This window comes from Capricornis sumatraensis, chromosome 11 (genome assembly GCF_032405125.1).
Source record: "Capricornis sumatraensis isolate serow.1 chromosome 11, serow.2, whole genome shotgun sequence".
NCBI classification, from domain to species: Eukaryota; Metazoa; Chordata; class Mammalia; order Artiodactyla; family Bovidae; genus Capricornis; species Capricornis sumatraensis.
Window position 1 is genome coordinate 17,223,306 of NC_091079.1, and position 16,206 is coordinate 17,239,511.

General features: G+C 39.4%; 1 pseudogene; it reads left to right on the forward strand.

Moving 5' to 3' along the window:
• Window positions 1-2,496, forward strand: part of LOC138088728 (stathmin-like) — a 65,018-nt pseudogene extending 62,522 nt beyond the window's left edge.
• Window positions 2,497-16,206: the final 13,710 nt, after the last annotated feature.

Sequence of the window (16,206 nt, forward strand, 5' to 3'; positions counted from 1 at the left end):
TAGATTGCTTTGGTTAGTATACTCATGTTTACTATATTGATTCTTCTGATCCATAACATGGTATATTTCTCCATTAGTGTCCTCTTTGATTTCTTTCACCAGTGTTTTATAGTTTTCTATATACAGGTCTTTAGTTTCTTTTGGTAGATTTACTCTTAAGTATTTTATTATTTCCATTGCAATGGTGAATGGATTTTTCCCTTAATTTATCTTTCTATTTTCTCATTATTATTGTATAAGAATGCAGGGGATTTCTGTGTGTTGATTTTATATCCTGCAACTTTAATATATTCATTGATTAGCTCTAGTAATTTTCTGGTGGAGTCTTTAGGGTTTTCTATGTAGAGGATGATGTCATCTGCAAAGAGTGAGAGTTTTATTTCTTCTTTTCCAATATCAGGGCCAGTACAGATCAATATCACTGATGAACATAGACGCAAAAATATTTAATAAAATTCTAACAAACAGAATCCAATAACACATTAAAAAGATTATACACCATGACCAAGTGGGCTTTATCCCAGGGATGCAAGGATTCTTCAATATCCACAAATCAATCAATGTAATACACCACATTAACAAATTGAAAAATAAAAACCATATGATTATCTGAATAGATGCAGAGACAGCCTTTGACAAAATTCAACATCCATTTATGATAAAAACTCTCCAGAAACAGGAATAGAAGGGACATACCTCAACATATTGAAAGCTACATGTGACAAACCCACAGCAAACATTATCCTCAGTAGTGAAAAATTGAAAGCATTTTCCCTAAAGTCAGGAACAAGACAAGGGTGCCCACTTTCAGTACTACTATTCAACATAGTTTTGGAAGTTTTGGACACAGTAATCAGAGCAGGGGGGAAAAAAAAAATAGAAGGAATCCAGATTGGAAAAGAAGAAATAAAACTCTCACTCTTTGCAGATGACATCATCCTCTACATAGAAAACCCTAAAGACTCCACCAGAAAATTACTAGAGCTAATCAATGAATATAGCAAATTTGCAAGATATAAAATCAACACACAGAAATCCCTTGCATTCCTATACACTTAAAATGAAAAAAATATAAAGGTAAATTAAGGGAATAATTACATTCACCATTTTGCCTTTCTAAAGTCACAATTTATCTTTTAAAATTCCATTAATTTTAATGATTTTTTGGTACTATTAGCTCAATAAGTTCTTTTAATATGGTAAGAAGTAGTTATAATTGAGAGACATATCATATAATGAATAATTTATTCTGGGAAAAGAAATACTGCAAGTAAATTAAATATATTCTCTGTTTTTTTCTCTCTCTTTTTTTCTCATGCATTCTACTAAAATTTAAACATTTGAAATAGACTGCAATAAATACATACATTTATATTTGTATCTGTAAACATTTAAAAATAATAGCTAAATGTCCACATATAATATTTATCTTTACCACTATCAATCCTAAAAGATGATGCTGTTAAGTTGCTACACTCAATATGCCAGCAAATTTGGAAAACTCTGCAGTGGAGCCAGGATTGGAAATGTTAGCTTTAATTCCAATACCAAAGAAAGCGAAAGCCAAAGAATGGTTACACTACCACACAATTGTATTCATTTCACATGCTAGCAAGTAGTGCTCAAAATTCTCCAAGCTAGGCTACAACTGTATGTGAAACAACAACGTCTGGATGTTCAAGCAGGATTGAAAAAAGGCAGAGGAATCAGAGATCAAATCGTCAACATGTACTGGATCATAGAAAAAGGAAAAGAGTTATAGAAAAACATCTACTTTTGCTTTATTCACTATGCCAAAACCTTTGACTGTGTGGATTTCAACAAACTGTGGAAAATTCTTCAAGAGATGGGAATTCCGGACCACCTTACATGTCTCTTGGGAAACCTGTATACAGGTCAAAAGCAACAGTTAGAACTGTACATGGAACAATTGACTGGTGCACATTCCAGTCTGGTGGTGCTCAGAGTGTGGCTGGGCAGCTTGGGCTGAGCAGGGTTTTTCTTTCCCGTGAATCATGTAGAGTACATTTCCAGTCTCTTGTCTTCTCGTCACCATAGCTTCTTCTGATATCCAGGTGAAGGAATTGGAGAAATATGCCTCTGGCCAGGCTTTTGAGCTGATTCTCAGCCCTCAATCAAAAGAATCTCTCCCAGAATTTCCCCTTTCCTCTCCTAAGAACAAGGATCTTTCTCTGGAGGAAATTCAAAAGAAATTAGAAGCTGCAGAAGAAAGACACAAGCCCCATGAAGCTGAGGTCTTGAAGTAGCTCCGTGAGAAATGGGAGTGTGAGAAAGAAGAGCTTCAGAAATTGATAGAGAAGAACAACAACATCAGTAAAATGGTGGAAGAGAAGCTGACCCACAAGATGGAAGTCAACAAAGGACGCACATACATCTGCCAAACTGGACCGTTTATGAGAGAAAGACAAGCACATTAAAGAAGTGTGGAAGAACAAAGAATTCAAAGTTCCTGCTGATGAGACTGAAGCCAACTAATTTGTTCTGAGAACTGACTTTCTCCCCCTCCCCTTCTGAAATATCCTAAGACTGTACTGGCCAGTGTCATTTTACTTTTTTCCCCCTGACAAATATTCTAGAAGCTGATGTAGGACTGTATAGGTAGATTCAGACCATATGGTGTTGATTTAGGGGAAAAGGGAAGAAATAAAAAGTGTATTACTCTTTTTATAAAGTGTTGAAGTCTTTCTAATGTAGCTATTTTTCTTGTTGCATTTTTTTCTACTTCAGTACACCTGGTGTGCTGGGTTAATGGCTAGTACTGTATTGGTTCCATGAAAACATGCCTGTAAAAAGAGGATGTATAGGCTTCTTTCAAATTATTAGATGTTGAATATGTGTTGTCTTTTAAATCCTAATTATGTTACAATCTTACAGATGCTACACTACTTGAATGGTTAATAAGACTGCACAGTGCTGTTAAAAAAAAAAAAAAGAAAAAGAACAATGTTTCAAAATTAGCAAAAGAGTATTACAATACTATAGATTGTCGCCCTGCTTGTTTAACTTATATGCAGAATACAACATGTGAAATGCCAGACTGGATGAAGCACAAGTTGGAATCAAGATTGCTGGGAGAATTATCAGCAATCTCACATATGCAGATGATAAAAAGAGAAATTAAAATGCCTCAATGAAAGTGAAAGAGGAGAGTGAAAAAGTTGGCTTAAAACTCAATCCTTGAAAAGCTAAGATTGTGGCATCCAGTCCCATATGGCAAATAGATGGGGAACAGTGACAGACTATTTTTCTTGGACTCCAAAATCACTGCAGATGATGACTACCACCATGCAATTAAAAGGCCCTTGCTCCTTGGAAGAAAAGCTATGATAAACTTAATTAGTTCAGTCACTCAGTTGTGTCTAACTCTTTGCAACCCAAGGAACTGCAATATACCAGACTTTCCTGCCCGAGATCAACTCCTAGAGCTTCCTGAAACTCATGTCCATCTAGCTGGTGATGTCATCCAACCATCTCATCCTCTGCAATCCCTTTCTCCTCTGGCTTTCAATATTTCCCAGCATCAGAGTCTTTTCTAATGAGTTAGCCCTTCATATCAGTTGGCCATAGTATTGGAGCTCCAGGTTCAGCATCAATCCTTTCAATGAATATTCAGGGTTTATTTCTTTAGGATTGACTGGTTTGATTTCCTGATAAATTTAGACAACATATTAAGAAACAGAGACATAACTTTGCCAAAAAAGGTCTGTATAGTCAAAGCTATGTGTTTTTTTCAACTACTCATGTATAGAAGATATGAGAGTTGGACCATAAAGAAGGCTGAGTGCTGAAGAATTGATACTTTTGAACTATAGTACTGGAGACAACTCCTGAGAGTTCCTTGGACTGCAAGGATATCAAACCTGTCAGTCCTAATGGAAATTAATTCTGAATATTCATTGGAAGGAATGAAGCTAAAACTCCAATAAATTAGACACCTGATGCAAAGAACTGAATCATTGAAAAAGACCATGATGCTGGAAAAGATTGAAAGTAGGAACAAAAAGGGATGGCAGAGGATGAGGTGTCTTGATGGCCTTGCCACCTCAATGGACATGAGTTTGAGAAAGCTCTGGGAGATGGTGAAGGACAGGGAAGCCTCGAATGCTACAGTCCTTGCTGTCACAAAGAGCTGGAACGACTGGGTGAGTAAACGACAGCAGCAACATCAACTTTGCTATGTACTGTGTACAACATGGAAGTTATACTTAATTTGACTGATATGCAGATACAGTGTACTTACCCAACTCCTGAAAGCTTTCAATGTTATCTCAATAAGAATAAGATTATTGACGATTCAAAAATTTTAGAATGTATTTTTCAATGTATAAGACTAAATTCAGAAAATAATAGAAAGATCATACGTGAATTAAAAATTATTTCTTAAACTCAATTTCATAGCAATTAGGTATCACTTCAGTTCAGTTCGGACTTTCCTGGTGGCTCAGATGGTGAAACATCTGCCTACAATGTGGGAGATCTGGGTTCGATCCCTGGTTAGGAAGTGCTGGGAACCAGCGTGAGGAATCCCACCCGTGACAAGGTCATGTGGTAGAGATCTGATGGGAAAGGCAAGTTAAATCTCAGGGCTTCCCCCTGTTATTTCCTGAGCATGTACCCCCAAAAACCAAAGTGTGCCGGCTTTTGTACTTTGCTTTTCCACTCTTCTGACACACTCTGGAAAAAGTCCTCTCAAGGCTTTAGTCTTCTGCATTTGAAAGGGTGTTTCAATCCAAAAACCCCTCTGATGGCTTGCTAGCCTGCTTGCAGGACTTGTACGGCTGCACATGTGATTGTTTGAGGCCTCCCGACTGTGGGAGGCACAGGAAGCTTAAAACATCCTAAGAATGTAGGGGCTTCTGAGGAGTCAAAATCATTAGAATAGGACTGATTAAAGGTTTCATTTGTTGAGCCAATACTTGCTGACAAATTTTCATATCTTTTATTTGTAAAGATAGTTGGTATATAGAAAAACAGGTAGTAGACCTGGTATTGGCAACATTAGATCTTTGAGTTAAGTACTTTCTTTGTTATAACCCACTGCACCTTTGTTCTACAGGAATGTAACTTTATTTAGTACTTTGAGGGTGATGCAGCATAAAGAAAAAACACTTCTAGGGAAAAGAAGTTTTCTAATTGATAGAGAATTATCCAGGAAGAGAGCCATAAAAATGTCAACAGGCCTCTTGGCCAGAAGACCTTTTGAATACAGGAGGGTATGCAAAAAGAAAGTCTGGTCTCAATGAGGTTCAGGACTGCTGCCCCTGCATAACTCTGCATATTCCATTATTTCTTTATGTACAACTTGGAGTATATAAGCTGATTTTAAAAAATAAAGTTTTTGGAGTCTTGCACCAATGCTGGGCTTCCCCATGTCATTCTTTTCTCCCCTTTTTTGGCTGAATTCCCATCTGGAGCAGGGAGGCTCACCATGTATAATTTCTTGTCCTGGCTGCTAAGATCAACGTGAAAGGGAGCCTAAGGTGGGGCACCTTTTGATAGTCAAGTGGGTGCCAGTGGCCTAACGTAGATGGTGCAAACCTCTTGTCTCGGTTTTCCCCGTAAACCAAGTTATTTAGCCTCTTTTTCTCCGCCTAAATTTCCTACTATACTATTTCTTCCTAATCTAATCTTATATCTCTAAATAAATAAATTTTCCTCACCTATCCATCTCTCCTTCAAATCACCCTGGATACACCGGGACTGGACCCCAGCAGGGAAGATTTCCTGGAGAAGGAAATGGCAACCCACTCAAGTACTCTTGCCTGGAAAATCCCATGGACTGAGGACCTTGGGGCAGGCTACTGTCCATGGGGTCATAAAGAGTCGGGCACTACTGAGAGACGTTACTTTCAGTTCAGATCAGTCACTCAGTCATGTCTAACACTTTGCGACCCCATGAATCGCAGGACGCCAGACCTCCCTGTTCAACACCATCTCCCGGAGTTCACACAAACTCATGTCCATCGAGTCGAAGATGCCATCCAGCCATCTCATCCTCTGTCGTCCGCTTTTCCTCCTGCCCCCAATCCCTCTCAGCATCAGAGTCTTTCCAATGAGTCAACTCTTTGCATGAGGTGGCCAAAGTACTGGAGTTTCAGCTTTAGCATCATTCCTTCCAAAGAACACCCAGGACTGATCTCCTTTAGAATGGACTGGTTGGATCTCCTTGCAGTCCAAGGGACTCTCAAGAGTCTTTTCCAACACCACAGTTCAAAAGCATCAATCTTTTGGCACTCAGCCTTCTTCACAGTCCAACTCTCACATCGATCCATGACCACTGGAAAAATCAGAGCCTTGACTACATGGACATTTGCTGTCACAGTAATGTCTCTGCTTTTGAATATGCTGTGTAGGTTAGTCATAACTTTTCTTTCAAGGACTAAGGTCTTTTAATTTCATGGCTGCAATCACCATCTGCAGTGATTTTGGAGCCCCTGCCGAAAAAAAAAAAAAAAATCTGACACTGTTTCCATAGTTTCTCCATTTATTTCCCATGAAATGCTAGGACCAGATGCCATGATCTTCGTTTTCTGAAAGTTGAGCTTTAAGCCAACTTTTTCACTCTCTCTTTCACTTTAATCAAGAGGCTCTTTAGTTCCTCTTCAATTTCTGCCATAAGGGTGGTGTCATCTGCATATCTGAGGCTATTGATATTTCTCCTGGCCATCTTGATTCCAGCTTGTGCTTCTTCCAGCCTAGCGTTTCTCAGGATGTACTCTGTATATAAGTTAAATAAGCAGAGTGACAATATACAGCCTTGACATACTCTTTTCCTGTTTGGAACCAGTCTGTTGTTCCATGTCCAGTTCAAACTGTTACTTCCTGACCTGCATATAGGTTTCTCAAGAGGCAGATCATGTCCTCTGGTATTCCCATCTCTTTCGGAATTTTCCAGTTTATTTTGAACCACACAGTTGAAGGCTTTGGCATAGTCAATAAAGCAGAAATAGATGTTTTCTTCTGGGACTCTCTTGCTTTTTCCATGATCCAGCGGATGTTGGCAATTTGATTTCTGGTTCTTCTGCCTTTTCTAAAACCATCTTTAACATCTGGAAGTTCAAAGTTCACGTATTGCTGAAGCCTGGCTTGGAGAATTTTGAGCATTACTTTACTAGCATTGTGAGATGAATTCAATTGTGCGGTAGTTTGAGCATTCTTTGGCATTGCCTTTCTTTGGGATTGGAATGAAAACTGATCTTTTCCAGTCCTGTGGCCACTGCTGAGTTTTCTAAATTTGCTAGCATATTGAGTGCAGCACTTTCACAGCATTGTCTTTTAGGATTTGAAATAGCTCCCCTGGAATTCCGTCACCTCCGCTAGTTTTGTTCATAGTGATGCTTCCTAAGGCCCACTTGACTTCAAATTCCAGGATGTCTAGCTCTAGGTGAGTGATCATACCATCGTGATTATCTTGGTTGTGAAGAACTTTTTTGTACAGTTCTGTGTCTTCTTACCATCTCTTCTTATAAATTCTGCTTCTCTTAGTTCCATGCCATTGCTGTCCTTTATTGAGGCCATCTTTGCATGAAATGTTCACTTGGTGTCCCTAATTTTCTTGAAGAGATCTCTAGTCTTTCCCATTCTGTTTTTTTTTCTTCTATTTCTGTCCATTGATCGCTGAGGAAGGCTTCCTTATCTCTTCTTGCTATTCTTTGGAACTCTGCATTCAGATGCTTATATCTTTCCTTTTCTCCTTTGATTTTCACTTCTCTTGTTTTCACAGCTATTTGTAAGGCCTCCCCAGACAGTCATTATGGTTTTTCTCATTTCTTTTCCATGGGGGTGGTCTTGATCCCTGTCTCCTGTACAATGTCATGAACATCAGGCACTGTATATATAAGATCTAGTCCGTTAAATCTAATTCTCCCTTCCACTGTATAATCAAAAGAGATTTGATTTAGGTCATACCTGAATGATCTGGTGGTTTTCCCTACTTTCTTCAATTTAAGTCTGAACTGGGCAATAAGGAGCCCATGATCTGGGCCACAGTCAGCTCCCAGTCTTGTTTTTGTTGACTGTATAGAGCTTCTCCATCTTTGGCTTCAAACAATATAATCAATCTGATTTCAGTGTTGACCAACTTTTGATGGCTATGTGTAGAGTTTTCTCTTGTGTTATTGGAAAAGGGTGTTTGCTATTAACAGTGTGTTCTCTTGGCAAAATTCTATTATACTTTTCCCTGCTTCATTCCATATTCCAAGGCCAAATTTGCCTTTTATTGCAGGTGTTTCTTGACTTCCTACTTTTGCATTCCAATCCTTTATAATGAAAAGGACATCTTTTTTGGGTGTTAGTTCTAAAAGACTTTGTTGGTCTTCATAGAACCATTCAACTTCAGCTTCTTCAGCATTACCAGTTAGGGCATAGACTTCGATTACTCTGATGTTGGATGGTTTGCCTTGGAAATGAATAGAGATCATTCTGTTGTTTTGGAGATTGCATCCAAGTACTGCATTTCGGACTCTTTTGTGGACCACAATGACTACTCCATTTCTTCTAAGGGATTCCTGCCCGCAATAGTAGATATAATGGTCATCTGAGTAAATTCACCCATCCCAGTCCATTTCAGTTCACTGATTCCTAGAATGTCAACGTTCACCTTTGCCATCTCCTGTTTGACCACTTCCAATTTGCCTTGATTCATGGACCTAACATTTCAGGGTTCCATGCATTACTGTTCTTACAGCATTGGACCTTGCTTCTTTCACCAGTCACATCCACAGGTGGGTATTGATTTTGCTTTGGCTCCATCCCTTCATTCTTTCTGAAATTATTTCTTCACTGATCTCCAGTAGCATATTGGGCACCTACTCACCTGGGGAGTTCCTTTTTCAATATTCTATCATTTTGCCTTTTCATACTGTTCATGGGGTTCTCAAGGCAAGAATACTGAAGTGGTTTGACATTCTCTTCTCCAGTGGACCACATTCTTTCAGATCTCTCCTCCATGACCAGCCCATCTTGGGTGGTCCCACAGGGCATGGCTTTGTTTCATTGAATTAGACAAGGCTGTGGTCCTAGTGTGATTAGATTAACTAGTTTTCTGTGATTATGGCTTCAGTGTGTTTTTCCTCTGATTCCCTCTTGCAACACCTACTGTCTTACTTGGATTTCTCTTACCTTGGGCGTGGGGTATCTCTTCATGTCTGCTTCAGGAAAGCACAGCTGCTGCTCCTTTCCTTGGATGAGGGGTATCTCCTCACTGCCACCCCTCCTGATCTTGAACGTATTGTAGCTCCTCTAGGCCCTCCTATCCCATGCAGCCACTGCTCCTTGGACATGGGGTTGCTCCTCTTGGCTGCCGCCCCTGACCTCAGGTGTAGGGTAGCTCCTCTAGCCTGCTCCTGTGCTGTCACAGCCTGGCACTCTCGGCCGCCACCCCTGACCTTGGACACGGGTAGCTCCACTCGGCCACCAACCCTGACCTCGGACTCGGGGTAGCTTCTCTCAGCTGCTGCCCCTGACCTCAGACGTGGGATAGCTCCTCTTGACCACTGCCCCCGGGCATAGTGTCCTCCTGGCTTCTGCCTTTGACCTCGGACATGCGGTAGCTCCTCTTGGGCATGCTTGGGCACCATCGCAGCTGCCAGAGCAATTAGGTATACTAGTACATAAATTTATGTTTAATGATGAATGATGTTTATTCCAGAAATAATTTTAAAGCCAAAAAAACAAAAAAACTGAAATATTTATCAAGAAGTCTGTGGTTGAATACACAGTGAGACACACACATCATAGGCTACTGTGAGACAGACATATTGGAATAAGATCAACTGAGTTGGATAGACTGTAGAGATAAAAAGGTCCTGTGGGTAGCAGAATCCTATTCTCATGAAACTGAAATTGTGATAGTTTCACTCTCAACAGAAAAAATCCACTTTTTAGGAATAAGAGACTGCTTGTAGATCAACTTTGTTTAGAACATTTTTAAAAATCTGAGAAGAAGGAAAAAAAATGTTCATTTTAAACTTGTGAGTAGTATTTTTCTCCAAATCAATGTATAGAGCAAGACAGATACACAGAGCAATAAGTCATGGCATGCACTTGGTGCATTTGCCAGTTTACATATATATATATATATAATATATATAACTTTACACTTTCTGTGGGTAAAAAGTTCATGGAACAGCTCAAATGAGTACTCAGTTTAGGGTCTGACTGGATCAAGTTGTTGGCTGGGCTGTGAGCTCATTCAAGTCTCAATTCGACTTCCAATCTCCCTTAGGTTGTTGGCAGCATTCAGTTCCTTCTAGGCTGCTGAACTAGGGACATCTATTCTTATTTGGCTGGTTCTCTCCGTACATTCATTCACAACATGGCAGTTGCCTTCTCCAGAGCCATCAGACTAGAGTCATAAAAACCTTCATGTTACAACCTTATGTGATATATATATATATATATAATCACATACATCTTTTCATCTTTGCTTTATTACTGGTGAGGTCCTATCCATACTTCTAGTGTAGAAATGCAGTTTCAATGCAGGAGATGCAGATTACATCCATGGGTTGGGAAGACCCTTGGAATAGGAAATGGTAACCCACTCCAATATTCTTGCCTGGAAACCCCCATGGACAGAGGAACCTGGTAGGCTACAGGCCATTGAGTCAAAAAGAGTCTGATAAAACTGAAAAACTGAGCACACTTTTACTCTTACTTACAAAAAAGTAAAAGGGATCACGCAAGTGTGTGAACATCAGGAGACTGGGGCTCTAAAGCCCACCTTAAAGGTTATACCCCACAGACATTATAAATCAGTTATAACCAAAACAAACAAACAAACCAAAATGCTTGTGCATGAATATTATTTGATTCAGTTCAATTAGATGTTAATAATCTCTCAGAATTATTGGACATTATGGGAAGTAGCTATTTGTATGGCCTCCCCAGACAGCCATTTTGCTTTTTGCATTTATTTTCCATGGGGATGGTCTTGATCCCTGTCTCCCCTACAATGTCACGAACCTCATTCTATAGTTCATCAGGTACTCTATCTATCAGACTAGGCATTTAAATATATTTCTCACTCCCACTGTAAAATCATAAAGGATTTGATTTAGGTCATACCTGAATGGTCTAGTGGTTTTCCCTACTTTCTTCAATTTAAGTCTGAATTTGGCAATAAGGAGTTCATGATCTGAGCCACAGTCAGCTCCTGGTCTCGTTTTTGTTGACTGTATAGAGCTTCTCCATCTTGGGCTGCAAAGAATATAATCAATCTGATTTCGATGTTGACCATCTGGTGATGATCATGTGTAGAGTCTTCTCTTGTGTTGTTGGAAGAAGGTGTTTGTTATGACCAGTGCATTTTCTTGGCAAAACTCTATTAGCCTTTGCCCTGCTTCATTCCACATTCCAAGGCCAAATTTGCCTGTTACTCCAGGTATTTCTTGACTTCCCTACTTTTGCATTCCAGTCCCCTAGAATGAAAGCACATCTTTTTTGCGTGTTAGTTATAAAAGATCTTGTAGGTCTTCATAAAATCATTCAACTTCAGTTTCTTCAGTGTTACTGGTTGGGTCATAGACTTGGATAACTGTGATATTGAATGGTTTGCCTTGGAGACGAACAGAGATCATTCTGTCGTTTTTGAGATTGCGTCCAGCTACTGCATTTCAGACTCTTTTGTTGACCATGATGGCTACTCCATTTCTTCTGAGGGATTCCTACCGGCAGTAGTAGATATAACGGTCATCTGAGTAAATTCATCCATTCCAGTCCATTTTGATTCTGATTCCTAGAATGTCGATGTTCACACTAGCCATCTCCTGTTTGACCACTCCCAATTTGCCTTGATTCATGGACCTGACATTCCAGGTTCCTATGCAATATTGCTCTTTACAGCATTGGATCTTGCTTCTATCACCAGTCACATCCACAGCTGGGTATTGTTTTTGCTTTGGCTCCATCCTTCCATTCTTTCTGGAGTTATTTCTCCACTAATCTCCAGTAGCATATTGGGCACCTAATGACCTAGTGAGTTCCTCTTCGGGTATCCTATCATTTTGCCATTTCACACTGTTCATGGGGTTCTCAAGGCAAGAATACTGAAGTGGCTTGCCATTCCCTTCTCCAGTGAACCACATTCTGTCAGATCTTTCCGCCATGACCCACCTATCTTGGGTTGCCCCGTGGGCATGGCTTGGTTTCATTGAGTTAGACAAGGCTGTGGTCCTAGTGTGATTAGAATGACTAGTTTTCTGTGAGAATGGTTTCGGTGTGTCTGCCCTCTGATATCCTCTTCCAACACCTACCATCTTATTTGGGTTTTTCTTACCTTGGGCATGGGGTATCTGTTCACGGCTGCTCCAGAACAGCACAGCCACTGTTCCTTACCTTGGCCGAGGGGTATCTCCTTTCTGCCGTGATTCCTGACCTTAAACGAAATAGCTGTGAAAAGAAGAGAGGCAAAAAGCAAAGGAGAAAAGGAGAGGTATAAGCATCTGAATGCAGAGTTCCAAAGAATCACAAGAAGAGATAAGAAAGCCTTCTTCAGCCATCAATGCAAAGAAATAGAATAAAACAACAGAATGGGAAAGACTAGAGATCTTTTCAAGAAAATTAGAGATATCAAGGGAACATTTCATGCAAAGGTGGGCTCTATAAAGGACAGAAATGGTATGGACCTAACAGAAGTATAAGGTATAAAGAAGAGGTGGCAAGAATACACAAAAGAACTAGACAAAAAAGATCTTCATGACCCAGATAATCATGATGATGTGATCACTAATCTAGAGCCAGACATCTTGGAATGTGAAGCCAAGTGGGCCTTAGAAAGCATCACTATGAACAAAGCTAGTGGAAGTGATGGAATTCCAGTTGAGCTATTTCAAATCCTGAAAGATGATGCTGTGAAAGTGCTGCACTAAATATGCCAGCAAATTTGAAAAACTCTGCAGTGGCCATAGGACTGAAAAAGTCCCTTTTTCATTCAAATCCCAAAGAAAGGCAATGCCAAAGAATGGTCAAAGTACTGCACAATTGCAATCATCTCACATGCTAGTAAAGTAATGCTCAAAATGCTCCAAGCCAGGCTTCAGCAATACATGAACGGTGAACTCCCTGATGTTCAAGCTGCTTTTAGAAAAGGCAGAGGAACCCGAGATCAAATTGCCAACATCAACTGGATCATTGAAAAAGCAAGAGAGTTCCAGAAAAATATCTATTTCTGCTTTATTGACTATGCCAAAGACTATGACTGTGTGGATCACAATCAATTGTGGAAAATTCTGAAAGAGATGGGAATACCAGACCACCTAACTTGCCTCTTGAGAAATCTGTATGCAGGTCAGGAAGCAACAGTTAGAACTGGACATGGAACAACAGACTGGTTCCAAATAGGAAAAGGAGTACGTCAAGGCCGTATATTGTCACCCTGCTTATTTAACTTATATGCAGAGTACATCATGAGAAACTCTGGACTGGAAGAAACACAAGCTGGAATCAAGATTGCCAGGAAAAATATCAATAACCTCAGATATGCAGAAGACACCACCCTTATCGCAGAAAGTGAAGAGGAGCTAAAAAGCCTCTTGATGAAAGTGAAAGAGGAGAGCGAAAAAGTTGGCTTAAAGCTCAACATTCAGAAAATGAAGATCATGGCATCGGATCCCATCACTTCATGGGAAATAGATGGGGAAACAGTAGAAACAGTGTCAGACTTTATTTAGGGGGCTCCAAAATCACTGCAGACGGTTTTTGCAGCCATGAAATTAAAAGACGCTTACTCCTTGGAAGAAAAGTTTTGACTAACCTAGATAGCATATTCAAAAGCAGAGACTTGACTTTGCCGACAAATGTCCATCTAGTCAAGGCTATGGTTTTTCCTGTGGTCATGTATGGATGTGAGAGTTGGACTGTGAAGAAAGCTGAGCACTGAAGAATTGATGCTTTAGAACTGTGGTGTTGGAGAAGACTCTTGAGAGTCCCTTGGACTTCAAGGAGATCCAACCAGTCCATTCTGAAGGAGATCAACCCTGGGATTTCTTTGGAAGGAATGATGCTAAAACTGAAGCTCCAGTACCTTGGCCACCTCATGTGGAGAGTTGACTCATTGCAAAAGACTCTGATGCTGGGAGGAATTAGGGGCAGAAGGAGAAGGGGACGACAGAGGATGAGATGGCTGGAAGGCATCACGGACAAAATGGACGTGAGTCTGTGTGAACTCCGGGAGATCGTGATGGACAGGGAGGCCTGGCGTGCTGCGATTCATGGGGTCGCAAAGAGTTGGAAACGACTTAACGACTGAACTGAACTGATGGGAAGTAGATGGGGAAACAATGGAAGCAGTCAGACCTTATTTTGGGGGGCTCCAAAATCACTGCAGGTAGTGATTGCAGCCATGAAATTAAAAGACACTTACTGCTTGGAAGGAAAGTTAGGACCAACCTAGATAGCATATTCGAAACAGAGACATATATTTGCCAACAAAGGTCTGTCTAGTCAGGTCGATGGTTTTTTCCTGTGGTCATGTATGAACGTGAGATTTGGACTGTGAAGAATGCCGAGAACTGAAGAATTGATGCTTTTGAACTGTGGTGTTGGAGAAGACTCTGAGAGTGAGTCCCTTGGACTGCAAGGAGATCTAACCAGTCCATACTAAAGGAGATCAGTCCTGACTGTTCATTGGAAGGACTGATGCTAAAGCTGAAACTCCAATACTCTGGCCACCTCATGCGAAGAGTCGACTTATTGTTAAAGACTCTGATGCTGGGAGGGATTGGGGTCAGGAGTAGAAGGGGACAACAGAGGATGAGATGGCTAGATGGCATCACCGACTCGATGGACATGAGTTAGAGTAAACTCCAGGAGTTTGTGATGGACAGGGAGGACTGGCATGATGTTATTCATGGTGTCACAAAGAGTTGGACACAACTGAGTAACTGAACTGAACTGAACTGATATAAAATATTAGTTTTACCAATTGACTTATTTGTCAATACTTTACTTTAGAATTGCTTATAAACGATTCCCATAATTATCTCTAACATGGAAAAAGCAGCAAATATGAAGTAGTAATCACATTCAACCTGAAGAATCCACAGAGAGAGTCTTCAACTGTATGTTTTCACTTAGTATGGATATGTAAATTGATTGGATAGTACATAGGTAGTTTGAAAATAGTTTTCCCAAAATGATTCCTCTTCTATATTTATAGAATTGATAACCTTGAACTCTCATTTTTCAGTGAGGTAATGCCAATAATTATTTGCAGTTTCATTTTTGTACTCTATATTATACTTGGAAATATTAATTTAATTTTTGGGAAAGAATCAAACATAGAAAAAAAGGAGAATATGAACATCAAAATATCAGATGATAAGAAAAGATGCTTTAAAAATTATAATCACTGCTTTTGTTTCATTTACTTTGCTTAGTTTTGTTTCATTTTTTTTAGACAAATGTTACCTGATAACAAATGATTTGTATTAAGAAGAAAAAGAAAGTTTACTCAGCTTATGTATTATGAATTTTATCTTTAAATTAGTACAAATATTTTTACTAAAGAATTTCAGAGTTTTTTCAGGATAAATTGGATAGTTATATAAACATCAACCTAGAGAAAACTTATAGTGATACTTCAATTGTTTCTCACTGAAAACTGTTAAGTGTGAAGAGATGGTCATTCAGAATTTTACTGAACATTTTCTCTTGTGATTTGGAACTCATGATTTTTCTTGACAGGTTGTCTACTTGAGAAAACAGTAATAATCAATGAGCATTTCTTTATGTGTTTTTATTTTCATATATAACTTCCAAAGAGTTTTTAACCTTTTGTCATGTAACACCATTTTTAGTTTTCAGTTTAACTGGCCTCCCTGGAATGCTGTCTAGTTTTCACAATTCCATGTAAACTTATAAGTATCTGTCATATTCATTCTTCATGAGATATGGAATGCAAAAGTCAGTCTACATTATTAATTTTAATATAACCTAGTATTACATATGCTTTTAAGCAGCATTTCATTTAAATTGGATTTTTGTCAACCAAAAGTTTCTCTTTTTTTCACATAAACTGTTACCAGTCCAGATATTCCCATTTTATGTAATTGGCATATGAATGCTTCAAAGAGAAGTTATGATTCATCTTTGCTAAACTTCAATCCACTGGTTCAATATTGTTTTGCTTTAGATTTTTAAACTCAGCTGTTGTCTAGCACCTTAACTTCTCCAGGGTGACAATAA